The sequence below is a fragment of the Peromyscus eremicus genome, chromosome 3, assembly GCF_949786415.1.
Source record: "Peromyscus eremicus chromosome 3, PerEre_H2_v1, whole genome shotgun sequence".
Classification (NCBI taxonomy): Eukaryota; Metazoa; Chordata; class Mammalia; order Rodentia; family Cricetidae; genus Peromyscus; species Peromyscus eremicus.
Genome location: NC_081418.1, coordinates 138,634,873 through 138,645,670, shown reverse-complemented (window position 1 = coordinate 138,645,670; position 10,798 = coordinate 138,634,873).

Below are 10,798 nucleotides of genomic sequence, written 5' to 3'. Positions count from 1 at the left end.
CAATAAGTATTCTTCACTGCTCCAGTATTTGTGTATTTAATGTGTAGCCCAAGACAGTGCTTCTTTATCCAGTGTGGCTCAAAGAAGCCAAACGGTTGAGCACCTGCATGTGGATGATGCTGCCGAGTGCTGCTGCACAGTGGCCTCTGTGCCTAGGCATTGTTTGGAACAAGGAACCTACCTCTTCAGTAGCATTCTCAGCGTAGGCTCTCTGCTTTCAGATGGATTTGCATTTCCCCAACACAGAGGCTTTGGTGGATGTCTTCTTGTTCTCAGGGCATCTTTCCCACCTTCCCAGCACAGACTAAGAGGTTTTCATTAATGGTACTACTCTCTTTCCCAATTGTAACTGCTTCTTCAGCCTCCTCGTCTGCAATTCTGCACTCATTTATATCCGCACCAAGTGGACCCACGTTCATCTCTTCCTAATGCAGTTGGTGCTCTCACTCACTATATCTGGATAATAATGAGCAGTAATGATGCCACGGCCTGGATGGAATCTTCTCTGGAAAGTTCCTTTGTCAGACAAAGCAATCCATTACTTTTGAGTTCAGCCTCACATGAGTTCTCTGGACATAGGCTGGATACATCAGATTCTTTGGCAGAATACTGAACAAATGTTTTCTAGCCCAAGAGAGCCCTTGTTTCCCTCTGATATCTCATGAGCCATACCTCCATTGTCTGCATCTCTCTCAGCATGCTTGTTTTCCAAACTCACACTGGAATGGGCCATTAAGCTATGTTTATAATGATCAAGGGCTTTTCTAGCCCAAAGTTCCAAATTCTTCCACATTCGTCCCACAAACCTAAGCACCATGGGGCTCCACTTCTCTAGAAGTTCTCCAGTTTTCTGGAGTACTTTACTTTCATTGCTGTAGCAGAATACCTGACAAAATTGACTCAAGAAGAGTTTATTTGGGCTCACAATTTGCGGAGACGGTCCATCATGTCAGAGAAGCCAGGTCAACAGGAATATGAGAGACACTGGTCACACTGGGTCCATAGTCATGAAGCAAAGAGAAATAAATGCTGCTTCTCCACTTGATTTCTTACAATGAATGAGTCTTTCTCTGTCCCTCCAGCCAGCTCCCAAGTAATGACATGAAGACATTAATTATGAAAGCTTGGCTTATAGCTTAGGCTTGTTCCTAACTAGTTCTTATAACTTAACCCATTTATATTAATCTACGTTCTATCATGTGGCTTGACCTCTCTTCCATCTTACACCTCCTGTTTCCTCTCAGTGTCTTCTGGTATCTCCCACATGCCTAAATTCCTTCTCGTCTTCCTTTCTCTCCCAGGAAATCTCACTTTTACCTCCTGACTAGCTATGGGCCATTCAGCTTTTTATTACACCAATCACAGCAATACACCCTCACACAGTGTACAAATATCCCACAACATTTCCCCTTTTATCTAAATTTTTTTTAAAAAAAGGGTTTTAACTCTAACATAGTAAAACTATACACAATAAGAGCAATTATCAAGTAAGAATTACATTCACAATCTTTAGTCCATACCCGTTTGTCAAATTTGGAGAAAGTACTATATTATCTGTCCTATCCTAGTGAGCCCAAAGTTTTATACCTAAACTATTTTCTATCAAAACTTGTATTATCACCCTAAAAGTATCTTTTTAGACCTAAAAATATCTTCTTGATAAACAATTTATGCTTTTATGTCTCTCAACCTTATTTATTTTATACCTCTTTTGTGAGTTTTTTTTAAATTTGGTAACAAAGAAAACTATATACTATCTACTCTTCAACTCCATCACAGACCCAAGAAAGATATATTACCTGAGTAAACAGAAGTGCAGAGCAATCAACTTCTAAAACTATAGAAATGACAGAAACAGCTGGCTGCCTGGATAGTCACCCAAGGTTCCTCTGCAACTTTGGGACATCCATCTTTGGCCTACAGGCCTAGAATATCTGACAGACTTTTCTGCGAAGCAGGAAATTTTGAAGGACTGTCCTACTTTGTCTTGGCAAAGTTCAGCAGTCGCCTTCTTTTATGTCCTGCTGGTCCAATTTAAACAGCATACTGTTACAGTTGGGGCAAGGGCAGTTTCTTGCCCAAATGGCTAGCTTTACCACATTGAAATCAAATTCATATGGAGATTCTTCAATGCTCATCATCCCTTTCTGAAGTAAATTGGTGCTGCCAGGAGCAGATATGTCTTACTATCATGAAAAGCCTTATGTTATTCACACATTTTGTACAGCATAGAAATCTCTAAGACACACCAGGAACTGCACTTTTTGGACAAACTGTATGTTATTTAAGTCATCATAATTGCAGATCATTATGCACTTTAGGTGTTGTTTTTCAATACTCATAACATTTTCATTTACAAAAACAGTTAAACAACTAATTAAACAATTAAAGTTCCTAGTACTTTTTAGTGTATAGTACTGCATAAAACAGTTTTCTCTCTGAAGAGGGACCAAACAAAATTTACATGAGTGTCTAGGTTCACTCCTTTTTCCCCGGGCGGCACAAACTCTGCAGCAGGCTCTTGTAGGAATCCTTTTCTTTCCACTCGCTGGAATACACGCAGGTTCATGCTGCTTCACATCCCCTGAAAACCATTCAGGTGGATCTGTACGAGGTGCTCTCCTTGCACCCCCTGGGGAAGAGCTGGACAGATTTGTCTCTGGTTCTGGAGACTTGTCATCTGTTATCCAGTCTCTCACCACTGACTGCAGAAACTGTTCACACTTCATTTTTGCCTGTGGACTGAGGATGTTGTACACTCTAAATGAATTGAAAAGTCCACAGTTTATAAGGAACAGCACTATTGTTTTTGTCCATTTCATCGTTTTCCTTGGAATGGAACAACATGAAAGGAGCTGATCTGCATGTCAATGCCTTTCATTTGGGCACTGTATTCCTTGATGTGCATGGGTTTTACAATATTCTCTCCTGTTTTTCTATTTTTTTTTCCTATTGTCAAGACAGAAATGTCATGGATCATTGATAACATTCAGACAACCCGCTTGTCTTTCCAAGCTAGGAAAAGAATATCACCTTTTCTGGAAAATATTATGTCAACTTTCTTCATTCTTAATGTTTTCATTTTCAAATTTGTCTATAAACCTCTGCTCACTCTAATAGTCCCACAGACTCTAGTTTTGTTCCATAGCAGCCATTCAGCAGCAGATGTAGCACTGTAATGATTATCCTGGTAAATACGGTGCCATTTGCCAAGATAGAGTCCAAGGACCCAGTTTCTTGCCATTTCTTTCCTTCGGCAGTGTATAACCCCATATTGCAGATACAGCTGCTGTCACTCTTGCACACCAAATTTTGCTATTTTCACTGGGTTATATGTGCAAAATTTTTAAATGTCATCTCCATGGAATTATTCCCTCAACCAAAGACAACTGATGCTTAAGTTTGTATATTGTTCAAAATTTATGGAGGAAGTAATCCAGCACAGGCTGGATCTTCAAAAGTCTCCCCAAGTGACTGTCCATTTTGGCCTTATCATTGAAATGCCAGAATGTCCATATTTGCTCAAATATATGGTGACTCATTGTCTGTGGAAACATAGGGGTACATATCAAAGGATCTGTTGACCAATAGTCTTTTCAAGCTACCTTTTCTTGTTTGATCCATCAGAATAATTAGGCCAAGAAATTTCTTGATGTCCTTGTGTATAACCAAAAATCACTTTAGTATTCTAGACGGTGTTTTGCATTTCATTGTGGTTTGATTGTGACAGCTGGACAGCTCTTTGCACATCTCAAACAATTCATCACCATAAAAGAGATTGGTCACAGAGGGTACAGAGTCCTACTGAGATGGAAATGTAGTGACCCCAGTATGACCTTCAAACATTGTAAGCATGGTGGTGTGTCAGTTTCAGACCAACAATTATCACTAGCTTCATCAGTGTGAGAATCACTTGAAAGCACCACCACCTTGCACTTCCTTACAAGTCTAATAATTTCACTGTCAGAATTGGTAGAATCATCTCTGGAATCGTCAAAACAGTCATCTGCATCTTCAATCTAAGAATATCTGATAAATTATCATTAAATACTTCCAGAAGTGTATCAGTTGCATTGGTTTCCCTCCTTTTTCTGAGTGGCAGCATTTCTAAAAGAGCCAGAAACTTGAAGACAAAGACTATTTGAATGACCAAAATACAATGTAACTGCAATGCTTTATGGGTTCATGCAATTAAACAGTTTTTTGTAGGTTAACACACATGGTTTCCACCAATGAGATCATTTCATTCAATGTGGACAAGACAGTGTGTTGACATCTAAGGTCCATAACAGATGGGCGTGTGAAAATGAGAAAACTCGTGGGCAGTATGAAATGTGTTAAAACATCTTAAATGCCATATTCTGTATGTCTCTGAAGTGTTTGAAGACTAAAATCAAAATCTAAATCTATCTAAAATATATCTCTGTAAGGCCTTGAAAGCATACCTAATTTGTTGTGGAATATTAAAGATGTGTTACATTCATTTATGCTGTGGAATATTTGTTTAATGATACAAAGATGTGTTACATTTGTTTGATTAAATAAATTAACCTGAGGTCAGGAGGCTGAGTCGGCAACTAGCTGACAGGAAGTGGTAGGGAGGAACCATGTGCACCTAGGGTTCTTAATTGGGTGCTGAGCAGAAGGATGCCCTGTTTTGGGGAAGACACAAGCTAGGAGAGAAGGTTAGCTCCTTGCTATTCAGTCTCTCTGAGTGAGCAAAATTTCACCTCAACCTTGGAATTCCGAGATCTATAGAGGAATACAGATCTAGATAAAGTTCCCTTTAGTGGCTGTGATAGAGCAGGTGCCTGAGGGAACAGACTTCCTGCCCGTCTATGGCCAGTGAGGCCAAACCACTGCTGGTAGCTGTGGAGTTGCAATTGCCAATTAGAGGACAGGAGTTGCTTAAGGGCAGCTACTGAATTTAATGAAAAACAACACCTAAGATAACTAAGTTTGATTGTTATAGATGACTAACTACTAACCTACTGTTTTTGTTTGTTTTGAGACAGGGTTTCTCTGTGTAACAGTCCTGGCTGTCCTGGAACTTGCTCTGTAGACCAGGCTGGTCTCAAACTCACAGAGATCCACCTGCCCCTGCCTCCCAAGTACTGGGATTAAAGACATGTGCCACCACTGTCTGACCTAAACTGCATTTCTTAATTGTCCTAAATAATTTATAATAATAGCTTTCAAGGACTAGAACTTTACATTTTAAATGAGCTGCATAGGTATGATACCATAAACACATATTTTTTTCAGGAGGTCTCCCCCCAACCAAATCTGATCTTCATTAATTTTGAAAAGAATCATAACTTTTTGTTTCCTGTGGAAACAAGGGCATAACCTCTACCCCAAAGCAACATATTTTTTACTTCCATTCTGAAGTGAAGATGTTCTTTTTTAGAGATTTATTTATTATGTATACAGTGTTTTGCCACACCATATATATATGGTGTGTTCTAACAAAAATAACCTTAAATTTGTATCAATATATAAAAATCCATATCAATGTAAAATATTTGACACTACGTGATTATTCAAAAGTAGACTTAACGATCTACCCTTTTATCCCATCATTTATATACTATATCCTGCCTTTTTCCATTTAGAAAGAGATCCCTGAATCTAACCTCTTTTGTTCATTTTTTTTCCTGACCATGATTACTAACAACTTGTAACCAACCCCCTTAAAAATTATGATAAACATCTATAATCCATTGACCAACCAAAACCACCCACCCCACATCTTGGGAATGTGGGTGTTGTGTTCTCTAGACTGCTTCCTGTTGTCTGGGGGTAATGGCATCTCTAGGGGACCCTAAGAAAATTGTGATAATGATCAAGTCCTGGGAGAGCTAGCTGTATCATTTGTTGTCCAGTCTCTCTGTAATGGGAAAGTGCAGGGCTTATCTGAAGTCCTGGCTAGAGTAGTCTGGGAGGCTAGACCATCTCAGCTAGCAGCTTTGAAGTTGTTCTGGATGCAGAATTTTGAGAAAACTGCAACAGAGGCATTCTGAGAGGCTAGATAATCTGGGGTACTTGTCTTTATTGGTGTTTGGGTTTTTTTCTGCAAACATATAAACTTTTGAAGGTAACATATATATCTGTATTAACACAAGTATAGAATGTTCAATGTGCACAAGTGAGTTAAAAATGATTTTTTGCTTTATGTTTGATCAGGTAAAAGGCATTTGTTAACTTTATAAGTTTGTTTGGACTGTATAACCAAGCCTCTATCTATGCCATATGACGGGATTGTATATACTATTAAGTCATGAGGATTCCATAGCCAATAAGATTTATCATGTTTCAGTCAGTCTCAGAACTGTTCCCATAGTAGAGGAATTAGCATATACACCACCTGTCCTGTAGTCTTTCTTGGTTTCATTTTTTATATCTATAGTCATGATTTTCAGGAGGTCTCCCCCCCAATCAAATCTGATCTTCATTAATTTTTTAAAAGAAGCGTAACTTTTTCTTTCCTATGGAAATAAAGGCATAACCTCCCCCCCAAAGCAACATATTTTTTTACTTCCATTCTGAAGTGAAGACATTCTTTTTTTAAGATTTACTTGTTATGTATATAGTGTTTTGCCTGCATGTATGTATGTACACCAGAAGAGGGCACCAGACCTCATTACAGATGGTTGTGAGCCACCATGTGGTTTCTGGGAATTGAACTCAGGACCTCTGGAAGAGCAGCCAGTGCTTTTAACCTCTGAGCCATCTCTCCAGCCCCATGAATACATTCTTAAAATACATAGGTTGGTTTAATTTAGCAGTTTCCATAATCTAATGTCTCTCAGCAGCCATTGTTTTTGTACATTAGCATTTAAAAATTCAAAGTCAACAAAGCACCATACAGGATCCAGATATCCTGTGTATTTCCCATCCTTAAATGGCTTATTCTTTTTATTACTTTATTCTCTCTTTAAAGACTTTATTGTTTTTAAACTGTTTATTTTTTCTATGACTGTCTATATCCATTTTTTACTGTATCTGTTTTAAAGGTTTTCTCAGTCTGGACCACTTTCCTGCATGCCTGCAGTATTCTCTGACCATGAGACAAACCTTAAACAGCCAGGCCAGTGCTGTAGTTCTGGCAGTTGGCTCCGCCCACTTCAGTTCCCTGAGAGTCTAGCCTCACGTCTGTGTGTTTACTGCCCTAGTCTGGGAAGCTGCTGTGTCCACCATGCAGCAGGCATTTTTACCTAGCAGGCAGGCTGCTCAAGTGCTCTGTTGCATGGCAGGGCCTCTTAAAAGAGCCACACCTCTATGTGCTAAGCCTACCCAAGAGACCACTTTCTCAGGCCCTATGTGGATATTCAAGCCCCACATTGGGCACCATATGTAATGAGTCTTTCTCTGTCCTGTCAGCCAGCTCCCAAATAATGACACAGAGACTTCTTATTATGAAAGCTCAACCTATAACTTAGGCTTGCTCCTAATTTGCTCTTATAACTTAAATTAACCCATTTATATTAATCTATGTTCTATCACCTGGTGTTGCCTCTCTTCCATTTTGTACCTCCTGTTTCTTCTCAGTGTCTTCTGGCTTCTCCTGTATGCCTAGATTCCTCCTCTTCTTCCCTTCTCTCACAGGAAATCCTGCCTATACCTCAAGCCTAGCTATTGGCTGTTCAGCTTTTAATTATATCAATCACAGCAATACACCCTCACACAGTGTACAAATATCCAACAACAGTTTCTTCTGTTTAATTAGCACAGAATTGTGCTGCCCATATTTAGGTTGTATCTTCCCATCTCAGTTAACTTAATCTAGAACTCCCTCAGAGACATGTCCAGTGGTTTGTCTCCTAGATATTCTAGATACTGCCAAATGGATAATATTAACCACCACAGACACTATCATTTACATGTATTTTTTTTTATTTAACAACCCTGGGGATGGAACCCATGGACCTGTATGTGCTAAGCAAGATCTCAATCACTAAGCTTCATCTTCATCCCAGCACATAGCTTTTGAGTCACAAGGAAGTGGTAGTTTTCCCAGGGAAGACAACTGGTATGCAAGACTGATGGAGCTGGATCTCAAGGCTTCAGCCAAGTGTACAGATTTGCCTCTGGCCTCTGATAAGAAGTGGGGAGCCCTTGAGGAGCAGTCTCAGGTTGGGCTTGGGAATTCCCCTACTGAGTCATGCTGTGAGTGTTGGCTCCACAGAACTTTGGCTCTCTCTGCCTTTCTCTGTCCTATATTACAAGATCCCTTTCAGTAGCCCAATCCCTCTCTTGTTGAATAGTTGGTAGTTGAGTTGGTTGCAAAGTCACTGGACCACTTGTTTCTCCTACATACAACCATGCTTTCTTCCTGATGTTTCCACTCTGTCTAAAGTGTTCTTTCTCACCCTGAATCCCTGAATGTCTATTTTTTTCTTCTCCCATATAATTTTTGTAGCATCTTCTTGTATTCCTCCATGATTTTCACTGCTTTTAAAAAATATTGGTTATTTGGGGAACTCTTCTCCACCCCCATATTAATTGCTCTTCTGTTGCTGTAGTGAAATACCATGGCCAAAAGCAAGTAATAGAAGCTAGAGCTTATTTGACTTATGGTTCCAGATGGAGAGTCCATAACTGTAGGGGAAACACAGCAGCAAGCAGCCAGACCAGGAAGCTGAGCAATCACACACAGGAAGTAGAAAGCGAACAGGAAGTGGGGTGAGGCTACAAACTCTCAAAGCCCACCCCCAGTGACATGCTTCCTCCAGCAAAGTTCTTTTCCTAGAAGTTCCAGAGCCTTCCCAAACAGCACAGCAACTAGTGAGCAAGTGTTTAAATACCTGAACATATGGGGTGCATTTCTTATTCTAACTACCACAACTTCTTAGACTATAAACTCATGAATGCTGTATGAATCGGAGTTCCCTCTCAATACTCCAGAATGCACCAAACTCAAGGCCTTGAGCACAATAAGGGTTCAAACACTGTGGTCAATAAAAGAAGACAGAGGACAAGAAGCAATTGTACTTGATTGTGGAGAAGAATGGCATTTTATCCCTGCTATGGGATGGTCTTCCTGTATGGTGTGAATGTTTTGCTCTTGTTGGTTGATAAATAAAGCTGTTTTGGCCAATAGCCAGGCAGAATAAGGTTAGGCGGTACAATCAAACAGGAGATAGAGAAAGAAGGAGTTGCAGCAGACTTGAGCCAGCAGCCAAGGAAGCAAGACATATAGAAAATGAGGTAACAGGGCTGGAGAGATGGCTCAGCGGTTAAGAGCACTAGCTGCTCTTCCAGAGGACCTGGGTTCAGTTCCCAGAAACCACATGGTGGCTCACAACCATCTGTAATGAGAGCTGGTGCCCTCTTCTGGCTTGCAGGCATTCCTGCATGCAGAACACTATATATATAATAAATAAATAAATCTTTAAAAAGAAAAGAAAAGAAAATGAGGTAACAAGCATGAACCACGCGGCAAAGCAGATAAGAAATATGTGTTAATTTAGATGTAAGAGCTAGCTAGTAATAAGCCTGAGCCATCAGCCAAACACTTATAACATAAGCCTCTGAGTGATTGTTTAGAAAAGGCTTTGGGACAAGGCAGAACAGAGAAAAGCCTCCATTTACATATCCCTGTATGTCTCACTTTCAAAATGGCATGGTAAAGGTTGGGAGTGTAGCTAAGTGGTATAATGCTTTGCCTAGCATGTACAAAGCCTGTGATCCCCAAATGGTAAAAAAAAAAAAAAAAAAAAAAAAAAATAACAAAATTAAATGGCATAGCAATATATTTGGATAAATTGTGTGTATATATACATGTCTGCATTATGTATGCAGATACATATGCTATAATGTATTTTCATGTGTATATAGTTGAAGATAAAATATCTTGAAATTTAGATTTCTAGAAAAAAAGTTACTGTAATTTGGCTTAGAAATCTTCCTCATAGACTTGTGGTTGTTTGTTTGTTTGTTTGTTTGTTTTTGTTTGTGACAGGGTTTCTCTGTGTAGCCTTGGCTGTCCTGGAACTAGCTCTGTAGACCAGGCTGGCTCACAGAGATCCACCTGCCCCTGCCTCCCAAGTGCTGGAATCAAAGGTGTGCACCACCACTGCCTGGCCAGACTTGTGTATTTTAAGACCTGGTCTCCAGTTGGTGGCACTGTTCTGGAGAGTTGGGAGACATGGCTGGGGCAGGTGAATTACTGACAGTCACTTTGAAGGTCATAGCCCTGCCTTACTCCTGGTCCTTTTCTCTCTGCTTCCAAGTCAGCACCATGCAAAACGTCACTGCTATAAGCTGCCATTGCTATGTATTGGCCCACTCCAGGTGTTATGTGTTCCCTGCCCCACCAGGATGGACTGTGTCACCTGAACAACAAACCAAAATAAAGCTCTCCTCCTTAAGTTGTTTCTGGTTAGGTATTTGACCACATCGATGTGAAAAGTAACTAATACAGAAGTCATTTCTAGGCTTCCTCTTAGTTGTGGCACATACATGTTTTAAAAAGCAATTCTAGGGTAACTGATAGAATATGAGGATATTGATGAGGACTTTAGACACCGAAGACTACCTATAGGAATAGCAAAGCCTTTGGTTTTTCTGTCCAGGGCACAAGCTGAATGCATCCCCACTACCATTTTCTATCTGTGTGACATTTGGAACATTATTTGGGGTGCAGAAATTCACTTCATTTCTGTCCTCAGGGTTCCTACCTGGTGCTGGTCAGATATCTCTCTAGCTAGACATGTGGGGGGTGGCAGAGGAGGGGGAACTACTGTGGAAGAGACAGAAACAACATCAGCTTCTGCCCAGAAGATTCGCTGGATTC